The sequence below is a fragment of the Pavona decussata genome, unplaced genomic scaffold (assembly GCF_977016875.1).
Source record: "Pavona decussata unplaced genomic scaffold, jaPavDecu1.1 SCAFFOLD_367, whole genome shotgun sequence".
Classification (NCBI taxonomy): Eukaryota; Metazoa; Cnidaria; class Anthozoa; order Scleractinia; family Agariciidae; genus Pavona; species Pavona decussata.
The window spans coordinates 35,001-47,725 of record NW_028145743.1 but is presented as its reverse complement, the minus strand read 5'-3'; the positions used below and the strand labels follow the sequence as shown (position 1 = coordinate 47,725).

The 12,725-nt window shown below is 35.5% G+C and overlaps 1 protein-coding gene and 1 long non-coding RNA gene across 9 annotated transcripts in view; one reads left to right on the top strand and one right to left on the bottom strand.

The window, feature by feature from the left end:
* Window positions 1–12,725, bottom strand: part of LOC146452481 (uncharacterized) — a 125,743-nt gene that overhangs the window by 80,137 nt on the left and 32,881 nt on the right. The window lies entirely within an intron of this gene.
* Window positions 1–12,725, top strand: part of LOC146452482 (uncharacterized) — a 64,086-nt gene that overhangs the window by 30,173 nt on the left and 21,188 nt on the right. For 5 of the 8 annotated variants that reach the window (XM_085097776.1, XM_085097772.1, XM_085097774.1 and 2 more), the window contains 3 exons: window positions 4,544–4,613; window positions 6,908–6,975; window positions 11,720–11,821. The gene's annotated coding sequence lies outside the window, so the exon portion shown is untranslated. Of the gene's footprint in view, window positions 1–1,556; window positions 1,610–2,739; window positions 2,966–4,543; window positions 4,614–6,907; window positions 6,976–11,719; window positions 11,822–12,725 lie in introns of those variants that run through there. The other 3 variants (XM_085097777.1, XM_085097773.1, XM_085097778.1) reach the window with 3 other exon arrangements.

Here is a 12,725-nt window from a genome sequence, read left to right as displayed (position 1 = left end):
GTTTTTAAAATCTTCGAATATTCTCTAAATCGTTTTAACTGACCAATCCATATAGAAGTCCTCGATATTGCCTTAAAGAGGGCGGGAAAACAGAAGTGCAATAAAACTTACTGAAAGTTTTTAATTATGAAACACCGAGAATACTACAGCCTTATTTACAAAGATTCCAGAAGTATCAGTTAATTAAAACTGTGCATAGTTAATATGGCGTGACTTGTAAGTTGGGAATATTTCGATATCAAAATTGTTTTGCGTCGAGTTTCATCGATAGCAAGGAATTATTAGTCAATGCTTAACTTTATTCTTCATCGGTGCAACTCAGAAAAGTGTTAAAATCTCGAACAGTTGAAACGGTTAATTATTATGAGACATTTGTTTATGCACTAATAGTCTGTTTGACGTTTTAAAATCAAATACGTTTTCTCGTGCATGAAATGGTTGTCGGCAATTATTAGTTTAATGACTGAGCGCAAACAACTAAAACTGTTGCGAAACTTGCAAATCGCTTGTTTTTTTAATGTGTCATTCGGTGTTTATAACTTTAATATTGATATTATTAACGCTTCTACAGCATTCTCAGTGATAGGCATATTGACAAATATGCAGTAGTATGAGCGAGCTTGGCCTTAATAAATATAACCTAAAAATAATTTAAATGAGCGATTGTTAGTACTATTTACAATATTATTCAGTTTCGTCTGAACAGCTTATAATGGCTCTGATGTATGCAATTTTAAAATAGAACGTTTTTCTTCATACCCAGTAAAAAAGGAGTTAAGACAAAATGAAGTATTTGGAAATTAAAGCAAGTAACAAAATATAAAACATTTTTTGATTTATTGAATGACCAAGCACCGTAATATATAAAGGAGCTTTATGTAGTTATAAACTTGAACTTTCCTTGAAATCAGCGTTTCAGAACTTTCTCGTTGTACCATCAACTAATACAAGACTTAATGGGAACGAGCATTTCAAACAGCTGTTCAAAGGCTGTGGATGTCATTGCTTAATTTTCATTCAAGGAGCAGTTTTAAACGTTCAAGGCTTATACTTTTATCAAACGTTTGGCATAGTTGAAATGACTTTCAATTTATCTACCGGTAAAAATGTTTTTCTTTTAATTTTCTTTTAATTTTTAGAGTTTTAGATTATTGTTAGAGCATGAAGACTTCCGTATAATGATATTTATACTTATTATTACTTCAGTATTATTTATAAACCAAAGTCAGAACTATTTGCTTTGCGTGGTCAATTAGCGTGACTTGTGTGTTGTGAATATTTCAGTAACACAGAACTCTCAACGTTTGCTATAAATAGTTTAACAAAGTTTAGTTCCTTTGTATACAAAAATGAACTATCAGTGAGTTACTATTTTCATTAAAAGTTGCAATTGTGAATGAGATTAATAAACAGCTGAAATACACGAGAGGCAGTTGTTTGTATGCTACCAGCTTGTTTGGCGTCATGATCGAACAAAATACTGTTGCTATGCTACGCCTTATCGAATTCCGTCCCGGTCGAGTTCCTCTTTCACTTCTGTTAGACACCCTCGCTTGCCACTCTTTGATAAACAGCGTGTCCTTTTCTTTCCGTCTATGTCATGATGTAGGTATGTATCTGACACTTCCATCCGTTAAAATTGATAGTTATTTCCGAAATTTATGAAAGCGCGCAAGCCGATCAGTTCAGAGAGTTAAGGAATCGATTTTATGGGCATCTGGTATAAGCACCGCCATAATTGACATGATTGCAATATTCGCGTTCTTACGTGCGTTTTAGTGTAGTTATAACAATATCATCATCAACATAACACCTAACACTGAGTCCTTCCTAAGTTCAGAGTGTTTTGAAATCACTAAACTGTTATGAAGTTATCTCCTTATTGCGAACATGCACTTATATTCGGATCAAGTAATTAGTTTTGTTTAGTACTTTTATCAACATACTTTTCTATCAGACCACACCATTCCAAACCTCCTCCAAACAACACAAATTCTAATCATTTCAATTTCGAAATATTGAGCACCAATCCGTTGGAATCAACTTAAACTCATAATAGCTTGAAAGCTGATTGATGTAAATGAGCGATGTTTTCAACCATTTAGAATATTTTTAGTTTCGTCTGAACTGATTATAACGGCTCTGATGGATATACTTAGATATAAGTTTTTGGTACGGTGCCGGAAAGAAAAGGAGTTAGAACAAAATAAATTATTTCAAAATTAAAGAACTTAAAAAATAGTACAAAGTTATTTATTTGAATGACCAAACACAATGTTATATAAAGGAGCTGTTCGTAATTATAAACCTGAACTTTCATTTCTATCAGCGTTGCAGAACTTTTTCGTTGTACCTTTAACTAACTGCGTGGTTATTAATAAAAAGCGTGACTTGTGCATTGTGAATATTTTAGTAACACAGAACAATCAACGTTTGGTCGAGTTTAACAAAGTTTAGTTCCTTCGTTTACAAAGTTCAACGAACTATCAGTAGCTTGACTTTTTTTCATCAAAAGAAGCAATTATTAATGAGAATAATAAACAGGTGAGATACCTGAGCGGAAGTTGTTTGTGTGGAGTACTAGCTCGTTTGGCGTCATGATCCCCCGTCAATAAATCAAACATCTTAATTTCTTCATGCATAAAAGACGTTCCTGCTCATTTGTTTAATTGACGTCTGAATCAAATATGTGTTTTTAAGCGGCAGATTCAAAGGTTCGTTTTTTTTCCCAATAAATCATCCAGTTTCGAAGACATGAGCAGGGATGTCAGCGATGGTCTTCAACCAGTTTAAATGGTAGAATTGTTATAAAACCCTAAACGTCATCAAAACAGACTGTTGGCTATGCCACACCTTATTTAAATAAGCTCCGATCAAGTTCCTCTTTCACTTCTGTCAGACGCCCTCGTCTGCCGCTCCTTGATAAAAAGCGTGTCATCTTCTTTTCATCTATGTGACGATGTAGGTATGTATTAGAGAGTTCCACGCGTTAACAAAGAACTTCTATTTCCGATCGATGTTTATAACTCGGCGTAAGCTGTTCAGTTTTGAGAGTTCGGATCGCATTTACGAGCATCTGGCAAGCCGCGCCAGAACTGAGATGATGCAATATTAGCGTTGTTAAGTTGTTTAGGGAAGTTTTAACGATCTCAACGTTAACATACTCTCTTGCGTTAACACAAAGCTAACACAGTCCTTCCTAAGGTCAGAGTGATTTGAAATCACTTAACTGGCAAGCTTTCACTTGTTACGAATGCGAAAATCGTTGACACGTTGTGAAATATATAGTGTGTAGGGCTTCTCCGTACTTTGGAGGAAACGCTAACTATGACGAATATAGTGAAGTTATTTCTTTATTGCGAGCATGCATTAATATTCGGATCAAGTTATAAGTTTTGTTCAGTACACTTATCAAAATACTTTCTATCAGACAAACGCGCCAAAGACCTCTTCCAAATAACAAGAATTCTAATCATTAAAAAGTAATGAGATAAAATGGACAGTAAAGGACATATTGATCACCAATCCGTTCGAATCAACATTAATTCATGATAGCATGAAAGCCATTGATGTAAATAAGCAATGTTCTCAACTGTTGAGAATATTTTTGGTTTCGTCTGAACTAATAATAGCTGGAACAAAATAAATTATTTGATAATCAAGCAAAGTGAAAAATACAATACATCTATTTGTTTGAATGTCTTAGCACCCGAATAAAAAAGGAGCCTTATGTAGTTATCAACCCCGACAGTTCCTTGAGATCAGCTTTGCAGAACTTTCAGGAGATTCATTTAGTAATTTTAAGCGTTTAAGTCTCATCTTTGCGCAAAATATATTTTGCACTGCTCAAATGGCTTTCAATTTAGCCTACAGTTAAAAAAACCGTTTTTCTTTTAATTTTTAGAGTTCTATATCTTTGTTAAGGCATCTAGACTTCCTTATAATGATCTTAATGCTTATGATTACTTATTATTTTTAAAGCAAATTAAGAACTATTTTAATTAAAAACCCTTCCAGCAATGCGTGGTTAATAAGCGTGACTTTTTGTGTGTTTAAAATTGTGAATATTTTAATAACACAGAACACTTACCGTCGGGTGTAGTTTAACAAAGTAAAGTTTCCTCGTTTCATTTACGACCAAGAACTACCAGACGCTAACTTTTTTGTAAAAATCGGCAATTATGAATGAGAATAACAGATAAACAGGTGAAATACATGACAGACAGTTATTTTTATGCAACTGGCTGGTTTAGCCTCTTGATCCCCTGTTGACAGATCATATATCTTCCTTCGTGCATGAAAGACGTTGTTAACGAGTTGTTTGATTTGAAAGGCTAAATACAATATGTCCTTTTAAATATAAGCTGTAGTTTGAAAAAAAAAAAAACACTCGTCTAGTTTCGAAGACCAAAGCAGGAATGTCCACAGTGGCCTTCCACAAGTTTAAATGGTAGAAATGCAAGTCACCCAAAACGTAATCAAAACATATTGTTGCTACGCCACAATATGTTCTCTGATTGAGTTCCTCTTTCACTCCTGTTAGATTCCCTCGTCTGTATGCTGATTTTACGGAATCGACGTTTCTTCTACTATACATCTGTGTGATGATGCAGGTACGTGTCTTTAATTTTAACGGACCATATATGAAGAGCTTAGTGATTTCTAGTGCAACAATAATGAAAGCATGAGCTTACCTAGTTAGAACTTCAGTCGAATTTACAAGCGTCCGGAGAGTTCTATCATGGTTGAAACAAATTCCAATATTTGCCCTACTTAGTCTGTTTTATGGTTGAAGCACCGGCATTACGGTTAGACTGAAACAAAGTTCTCCTCCACCGAAACGGGGATTAAAATGCCTTTCTCGTATTGACTTTATCCAAACTTCATGATTTAGCATTTTCTTTCCTTTCTAGCTGTGTTAGCCGTCCGAATGTCAACAGTTTTTCATACCATACTTGTTTCCAAAGCCGACCTTAATTACGAAACTCAATAAAATTTCTTAAAACACCTCCTAGCCCTCTACGTTGGACAAGGCGCTTTTTGTACTGAACAAAATAGTGCTTATTTACATTTTTTTTAACTAGCACGATGTAAATTTCTATCAATTAATGCAAGTTAGCTTTGTTTAATGCTCCGGCCTAAAAATGTAATCTTCCCCCAAGGTAGGCGCTTTACAAACCTCTTCCAAACTATTATAACTGATAATAATTACAATCGGTTATTCTCTGATGACTAATTGAGTCGAGCAGTAAACGAAATGCTGCTCAACCAACTATGAACAATCAGACTTATCAATCATAGCGTGGGTGCCTTTTATGTAAATGGCTTTTTAACATCTCCGAATACTCTCTGAATTGTCTGAAATACCCAATCCGTTTAGAAGTCCTCCAATGTATATTGCTTAAGAGAGGGCAGAAAAAAAAGTGTAATAAAACTTACTTAAAGTTTTTAATTATAAAAAACCGAAGAATACTACAGACTAGTTATAAAGATTTCAGAAGCATCAGTTAATTAGAACTGTGCATAGTTAATATGGCGTGACTTGTAAGTTGGGAATATTTCGATATCAAAATTGTTTTGCGTCGAGTTTCATCGATAGCAAGGAATTATTAGTCAATGCTTAACTTTTATTCTTCATCGGTGTAACTCAGAAATGTGTTAAGATCTCGAACAGTTGAAACAGTTAATTATTTTGAGACATTTGTTTATGCTATAGGCGTTAATAAATCACATAAGTTTTCTCTTGCATGAAATGATTGTCGGCAATTATTAGTTTAATGGCTAGGCCCAAACTACTAAAACAGATGTATCATTGCCAAAACTTGCAAATCGCTCCTTTTTCAATGCGTCATTCAGTTTTTATAACTTTAATATTGATATTATCAATACTTCAAAACCATTCTCAATGATAGGCATATTGACAAATATGCAATATTAGCTAGTTTGGCCTTACTAAAAATAACTTCAAATGTTGGCAAATGCTTTGCCGAAAGCGGAGGATGCAATGACGCGGAAATTTAATGTCGCACAGTAAAACAACAGCCAAGCCAGCTGTTATCAACGAAAGAGTTTCCATTCAAAGGAATATTCAAATTTGTCATCCAAAGCGCCTTAACTTTTTTTACTACATCGACTATTCCAGGTTATTGAAATATGAAAACTAGCCACAAAACATCTGCATTTTTTTACCAGTCGCATTTTCATCGCCAAAGCAAGGCTTCCAATCCCGTGCAAAAATAGGTGACTGAGCTCTACTCTGGAATTTTTTTCTAAGGTTTATATGCTTTACTAGATTATGTACACGTATTTGTCTTAGTAATTTGGCCCCAATGGAACCTGCAACCATGTCATTGTGTTCTAAATAGAACACAAGTGTCGCGGAATCTTTAACAATATGACCATTCTTGTGGATCCAGCAAAGATAAAATATTAAATATTTTGGCTTTCAAGTTTTGAATCAGGGATCAAGGGTATTTCACAAATAGCAGTTAATTAACCATTCAATCGGCCAGATGCTCTGAAGTAGAAATCACTCTCCATGTACTCGGGAGTGAGGAGAACAAGAAAACAAGTAGCCCTCAACAAAAAAATAACTCTTTTTTTTAGACAAAGCTTGTCCTATTCTTATTTTTTAAGGTAAAAAAGTAAACATCGACAGCAAAGCCCACAGACGTTCTGTCCATGCACTACGATTCAGCAATAACTTTTCTCTCTCTTCCTATAATTGTTTCTATGTATGTTATTTTGTGCTTTGAACTTTAGCTTACTTTCATGAGTATCATCTCATTTCTCTGGGTGACTTCTTATCTGACGTTTATAACAGCGTTTCCTTAAGTATCACAATCAATAACTTTACCTTTTTTTTACTTCAGAATTTCATTCAGATCTTTTTCTCTTTATTTTAAAGGGCGAAGCAGTTGGCGCCTCCGGCAGATTCTAGGTTCTCGACTAAAATTTTTGAGCAATTGTTACTAGGTAAGAAATGTCCTATGACACGCTGCCGAGTATCACTAAATGTATAGGAAAATAGGTGACGTGGGCTGCTTATTTGTTTACTGATTTATTTATTTATTTATTTTTTTTTGCCTAGTTTTTTTATCCAAATGAGAAAGAGAAATAACATGGACAAAACTCAGTTAGTAACAGTGAAAACACATTTGAATCTGCTGATAGAATAGGTTAATATACGTCTCGCGTTTAAATCCAGGAAGTCCAAAATACTTGTTTTGATGAATGTTTTTATATCAAAAGTAATGAAAGAAACACATTGCAATTCAAAAACACTCCACAGGCTCTTCTTAACAGTTATTTTCCAGCAACAAGCTGGAATAAAGTTTAGTTGATTAGATCACATTTTATTGCCATTGTTTAGCGAGCACCTAGCTTTATGTTCGTTTAAAGGAAAACACTCCCTTGCGTGATTCGGAACAGGGCTTGAAAGGACTTAAGAGCCGATTTCTGAAATTATCAAAAATCGGGCGTCAGTCGTGAAATTTCGCATTCCTTCATATTTTGCCCATATAATCTCTATAGTGGACTATTTTCAAAAATAACGTTAAAAGTTTCATCAGCGTGTTATTTTTTTTGAAATCGGGCAAAGTTTGAAATACGGCAAATTAGCATCCTTTCGGTCACGAAACTTACTAAAAATTACCCAGTTTCATCTCGCTCGTAGAAAGAAACGCGATGTTCTCCATCAATGAAATGTTTACAAAATATAAACACATCCCTCTTCTTCATAATGCACTAGTTAAATTTAGATAAGCTTAAAAATTGGAAATGCTTCGGCCGTTAGAAGAAACCCCATTTCGGCAGTTTAAAAATTTAGCAAATTTCATCCAATTTCAACACAAAAGAAACCCAATTGGTACGTCAAGTTTGAATTTAAAATGAAGACATTGTTAAAGCACAACCCTTGTAGTTTACCATGTTAAAATATTTCTGGCGGCAATGCAAAAGTACACCGTCGAGAGATCAAAATGTGAAGGGTACTTTGACACGAGGAGAGCCTGTGAAACGAACAACGGCCGTCACGCCGAAATCAAGTCCTTTGTTAAATTATTACTTGCAACAAAGAATATGTTTTCTATAAGCTGTCCAGAAATTGCTAATAGTAGCGTATTCTCTGTTGAACTTAGTAGGATACCATTTTGTATGATTTTGTCAACTCATGTATTTTTACACATGTAGAAGTCAGGATTAGGCACATTTTGCTGTTAGTAACGTGTAATAGGCCTTATCACGGTTTCCGACGCCATTTTGACGGGTAGGCAAACAGGCTTGAAATAACAGTGTTTGTATGGAAATCCGATGTCAAATAATTTTCATAAAACATCGCTTCTGAAAAATTCATGAATTGGAAACTTTTGGCACTAGGAAAACGATTTTAAGAAAAAAGATTAGAGGGATGTAGCTGTGAAAGAAAGCGTCCAGTCGTGTTTTGAACTTTCCATACATTTGTCTATAAAGCGAACCAGCCGTGAACTGCTACTAAAAATAGTTCGCGGGAAAAAGTACAGGGAAATGTATGGAAAGTTCAAAACACGACTGGACGCTTTCTGTCACAGCTACATCCCTCTAATTTTGTTCTTAAAATTCTTTTCCTAGTGCCAAAAGTTTCCAATTCATGAATTTTTCAGAAGCGATGTTTTATGAAAATTATTTGACATCGGATTTCCATACAAACACTGTTATTTCGAGCCTGTTTGCCTACCCGTCAAAATGGCGTCGAAAACCGTGATAAGGCCTATTGGAAACTGTTTACATTATTCTGCTTCGGCTACTTTCAAAAATACAACAGTCAGGAAATACCAAAAGTCAGAGTATTTCTAAGCTTTTATTCATCTATTGATTGAGTTTTTAAGACAGGAAAGGCAATTATTTTAGAATTATCAAGCCAAGATGGTATAAATTCACTTAGAAGAGGTCAAAGTTATTAAACAGCAGAGATCCGGCTGTGATTGTCGCATCGCAATATAAATATTTCATGAAATTGCTATAAACTGGCAGTTTATTCTATCCCTGAATTCGAAAAAACTCGCTAAGGAGGACTTACCACAGTGATCTGATCTGCAGCGCCAGTAACTCTTTTTAAACGGAAAAAGTTGAAATCCTTCTAACTGCGTGACTCTGACAAACTAAGGCGTGATCAAAACCGCGTGGGACCTGGTAACCGAACTATCTTTCCACGCGCTACGAAGGCGAACAAGTAACAAACGACAAACGACAAACAATTCCGTATTTTACCTCTGTAAATATGTAGTTCTTCAAGTTCCTAAACCAGCCGTCTAGCCAAATATACTCTCCCTGTGCTTGAAAAACTTTTTTTTTTGCGGGGCTGTGGGGGGTGTGGGTGGGGGGTTTGAGAGGTTCCTTGCGCCTGAGAACTAGCGGACGTTTAGAACACAGCTTAGTGCCCTCTTTTCAACAGCCACTTTATATTTCCTACTGTATGACACTTATCTTTGCAAATATCAAGAACGAAGGGGGCAGTTACTATAGTGTTTCATAACTACAGCAAAAGGCTAACATTAATGGTTGGAGGTTCCATCTATGATACAGTAGCAAGTAGAGTAGACATTGCAAGCTTTATGGGGCCACACATTCATTTTATGTCTACACGTAGCATCTTCCTTGACTGCAAAACAGTCAAATTTTTGTCTTTCAAGTGCAGATACGATACTCGGAGAAGCACAAAAAGCATGGAATGTCATTCGAGTTCTCTTTTCCTACTGGCTAATGTTCATGTGGCATAATTAAAATTATGTTACATAGGCACTAGCTTGTTAAACATTAGCCAGTTCAAAGCTCTCAGTTAGTGAGAAGGCCCAAATTTCAAACCAAAACCCGAGGAAACAAAATGAGTGGAATTGTGCAGAGAGAGGGTGCTTTTAAATTCGGGTTCATGTTTTCGCGGTTCTCACTATTCTGGAGCTTGGAACAGGCTAGGCTGCAAAACAGTCTTTTTGTGCGCTGGTCCGTCGTAGTATCATGTGCGGTCGTTTCTTGTAGGAAAATGTCTACTCTACTTGCTACTGTATCATTGACATATATGGAACCTCCACCCAATAATGTTAGCCTTTTGCTGTAGGTAGGAAACACTATAGTAACTGTCCACTTTGTTATTGATATTTGCAAAGATAAGTGCCATACAGTAGAATTTATAAAATGACTGTTGAAAAAAAGGCGCTAAGCTGTGTTCTAAACGTCCGCCTAGTTCTCACGCGCAAGGAACCTCCCTCCCCCCCCCCCCCCCCCTCCCCGCCAAGAAAAAAAAAAAAACGTTTTTAAGCACGGGGAGTGTATATTTGGCTAGACGGCTGGTTTAGGAACTTGAAGAACTACATATTTACAGAGGTAAAATACGGAATTGTTTGTCGTTTGTCGTTTGTTACTTGTTCGCCTTCGTAGCGCGTGGAAAGATAGTTCGGTTACCAGGTCCCACGCGGTTTTGATCACGCCTTAGTTTGTCAGAGTCACGCAGTTAGAAGGATTTCAACTTTTTCCGTTTAAAAAGAGTTACTGGCGCTGCAGATCAGATCACTGTGGTAAGTCCTCCTTAGCGAGTTTTTTCGAATTCAGGGATAGAATAAACTGCCAGTTTATAGCAATTTCATGAAATATACTTATATTGCGATGCGACAATCACAGCCGGATCTCTGCTGTTTAATAACTTTGACCTCTTCTAAGTGAATTTATACCATCTTGGCTTGATAATTCTAAAGTAATTGCCTTTCCTGTCTTAAAAACTCAATCAATAGATGAATAAAAGCTTAGAAATACTCTGACTTTTGGTATTTCCTGACTGTTGTATTTTTGAAAGTAGCCGAAGCAGAATAATGTAAACAGTTTTCAATTACACAATAACAGCAAAATGTGCCTAATCCTGACTTCTTTTACATGTGTAAAAATACATGAGTTGACAAAATCATACAAAATGTTATCCTACTAAGTTCAACAGGGAATAAGCTACTATTAGCAATTTCTGGACAGCTTATAGAAAACATATTCTTTGTCGCAATTGATAATTTAACGAAGGACTTGATTTGTAGCGTGACGGCCGTTGTTCGTTTCACAGGCTCTCCTCGTGTCAAAGTACCCTTCACATTTTGGTCTCTCGACGGTGTACTTTTGCATTGCCGCCAGAAATATTTTAACACAGTAAACTACAAAGGTTGTGCTTCAATAATGTCTTTATTTTAAATTCAAACTTGACGTACCAATTGGGTTTCTTTTGTGTTGAAATTGGATGAAATTTGCTAAATTTTTAAACTGCCGAAATGGGGTTTCTTCTAACGGCCGAAGCATTTCCAATTTTTAAGCTTATCTAAATTTAACTAGTGCATTATGAAGAAGAGGGATGTGTTTATATTTTGTAAACATTTCATTGATGGAGAACATCGCGTTTCTTTCTACGGACGAGATGAAACTGGGTAATTTTTAGTAAGTTTCGTGACCGAAAGGACGCTAATTTGCCGTATTTCAAACTTTGCCCGATTTCAAAAAAAATAACACGCTGATGAAACTTTTAACGTTATTTTTGAAAATACTCCACTATAGAGATTATATGGACAAAATATGAAGGAATTCGAAATTTCACGACTGACGCCCAATTTTTGATAATTTCAGAAATCGGCTCTTAAATCTGGACGTTAAGTTTTCTCTGTCAGCTACATTGTTAATCAATGATCCTCATACACATTAATAAAATGTTTTATAGACTTCATCATCCTGTGCTGAAATAAAGCAGAGATTTCTTGAACTCAAAGTTACTTCAGTGACTGACCATGTAGCCATACCAAGCTAGCAAGAACAAAATGGAGTAAGTACATACAATGACTAAATGAATGACAATCTTTCCATTTAAATTACTAAGTTAGAGCTTGTTAATACTAAACTAGTCTTTAAGAACGCCAAAGTGCTCATCTCAAGTATCTGCTAAATTCGAGGGTCTTTAACAGTAACTTTTCGCCTTATGACTTGTCTTGCTTTTACGTATACCTTTTTGTAGATAGGTGGTTATTGGATGGTTCCAAATAGACTTTAGCCTCATTTTTTCTCTCGAAAGAGTCTTCCAAAATGGCTTTTTCAACTTTTCTCGGTAGATAAAGGCTTTTATGTTTTGAACTCATTATTTAATTAATAATTCCTCAGCAAATTCAAACAGATACCTATTCTTGGGGTGGAGGTATTAGTTGACCTATACAACAAATTCAGTGGAAATGTGACAAACGTTTTAGGAACGCTTTGCTTTAAAAAGTAACATTTCCGAGAACAAGTACATTCTTGCTGAATGATAATGTACTAAATCTAGAGGAGTGATTTTCATCCCTGAAATAACACTGGTGAGTCTGTTTGTTCAGAATGAGTTACTAAAATCCTATAACGTGAGACATATGAGAAGGTTTTTAATACCAGGCTTTCACTCCTAATTTTCCTTTTCTTCTTTTTTTCATTTACTTTGAAGGCGTGAGTTCCCTTTGATTCAACACATTCTGGATGATGCCTGACAGAACTGAATATCCATTACAAGAATGTAAGTTTGTAAGGCAAAAAAACCCTAATTTCAAAGACAATAAGAGCGGGTAAAGTCATACAGAAATCAGAAAAGCTCTGCCGAGGAGCCCTTTCACACTTCTGTATATCCCTCTCTCGAATTGGTTGACCTTAAATTTGATTTAAATTTCATAATCCAAATTTGCTACTTCTATTTCTACTTCGGGGTC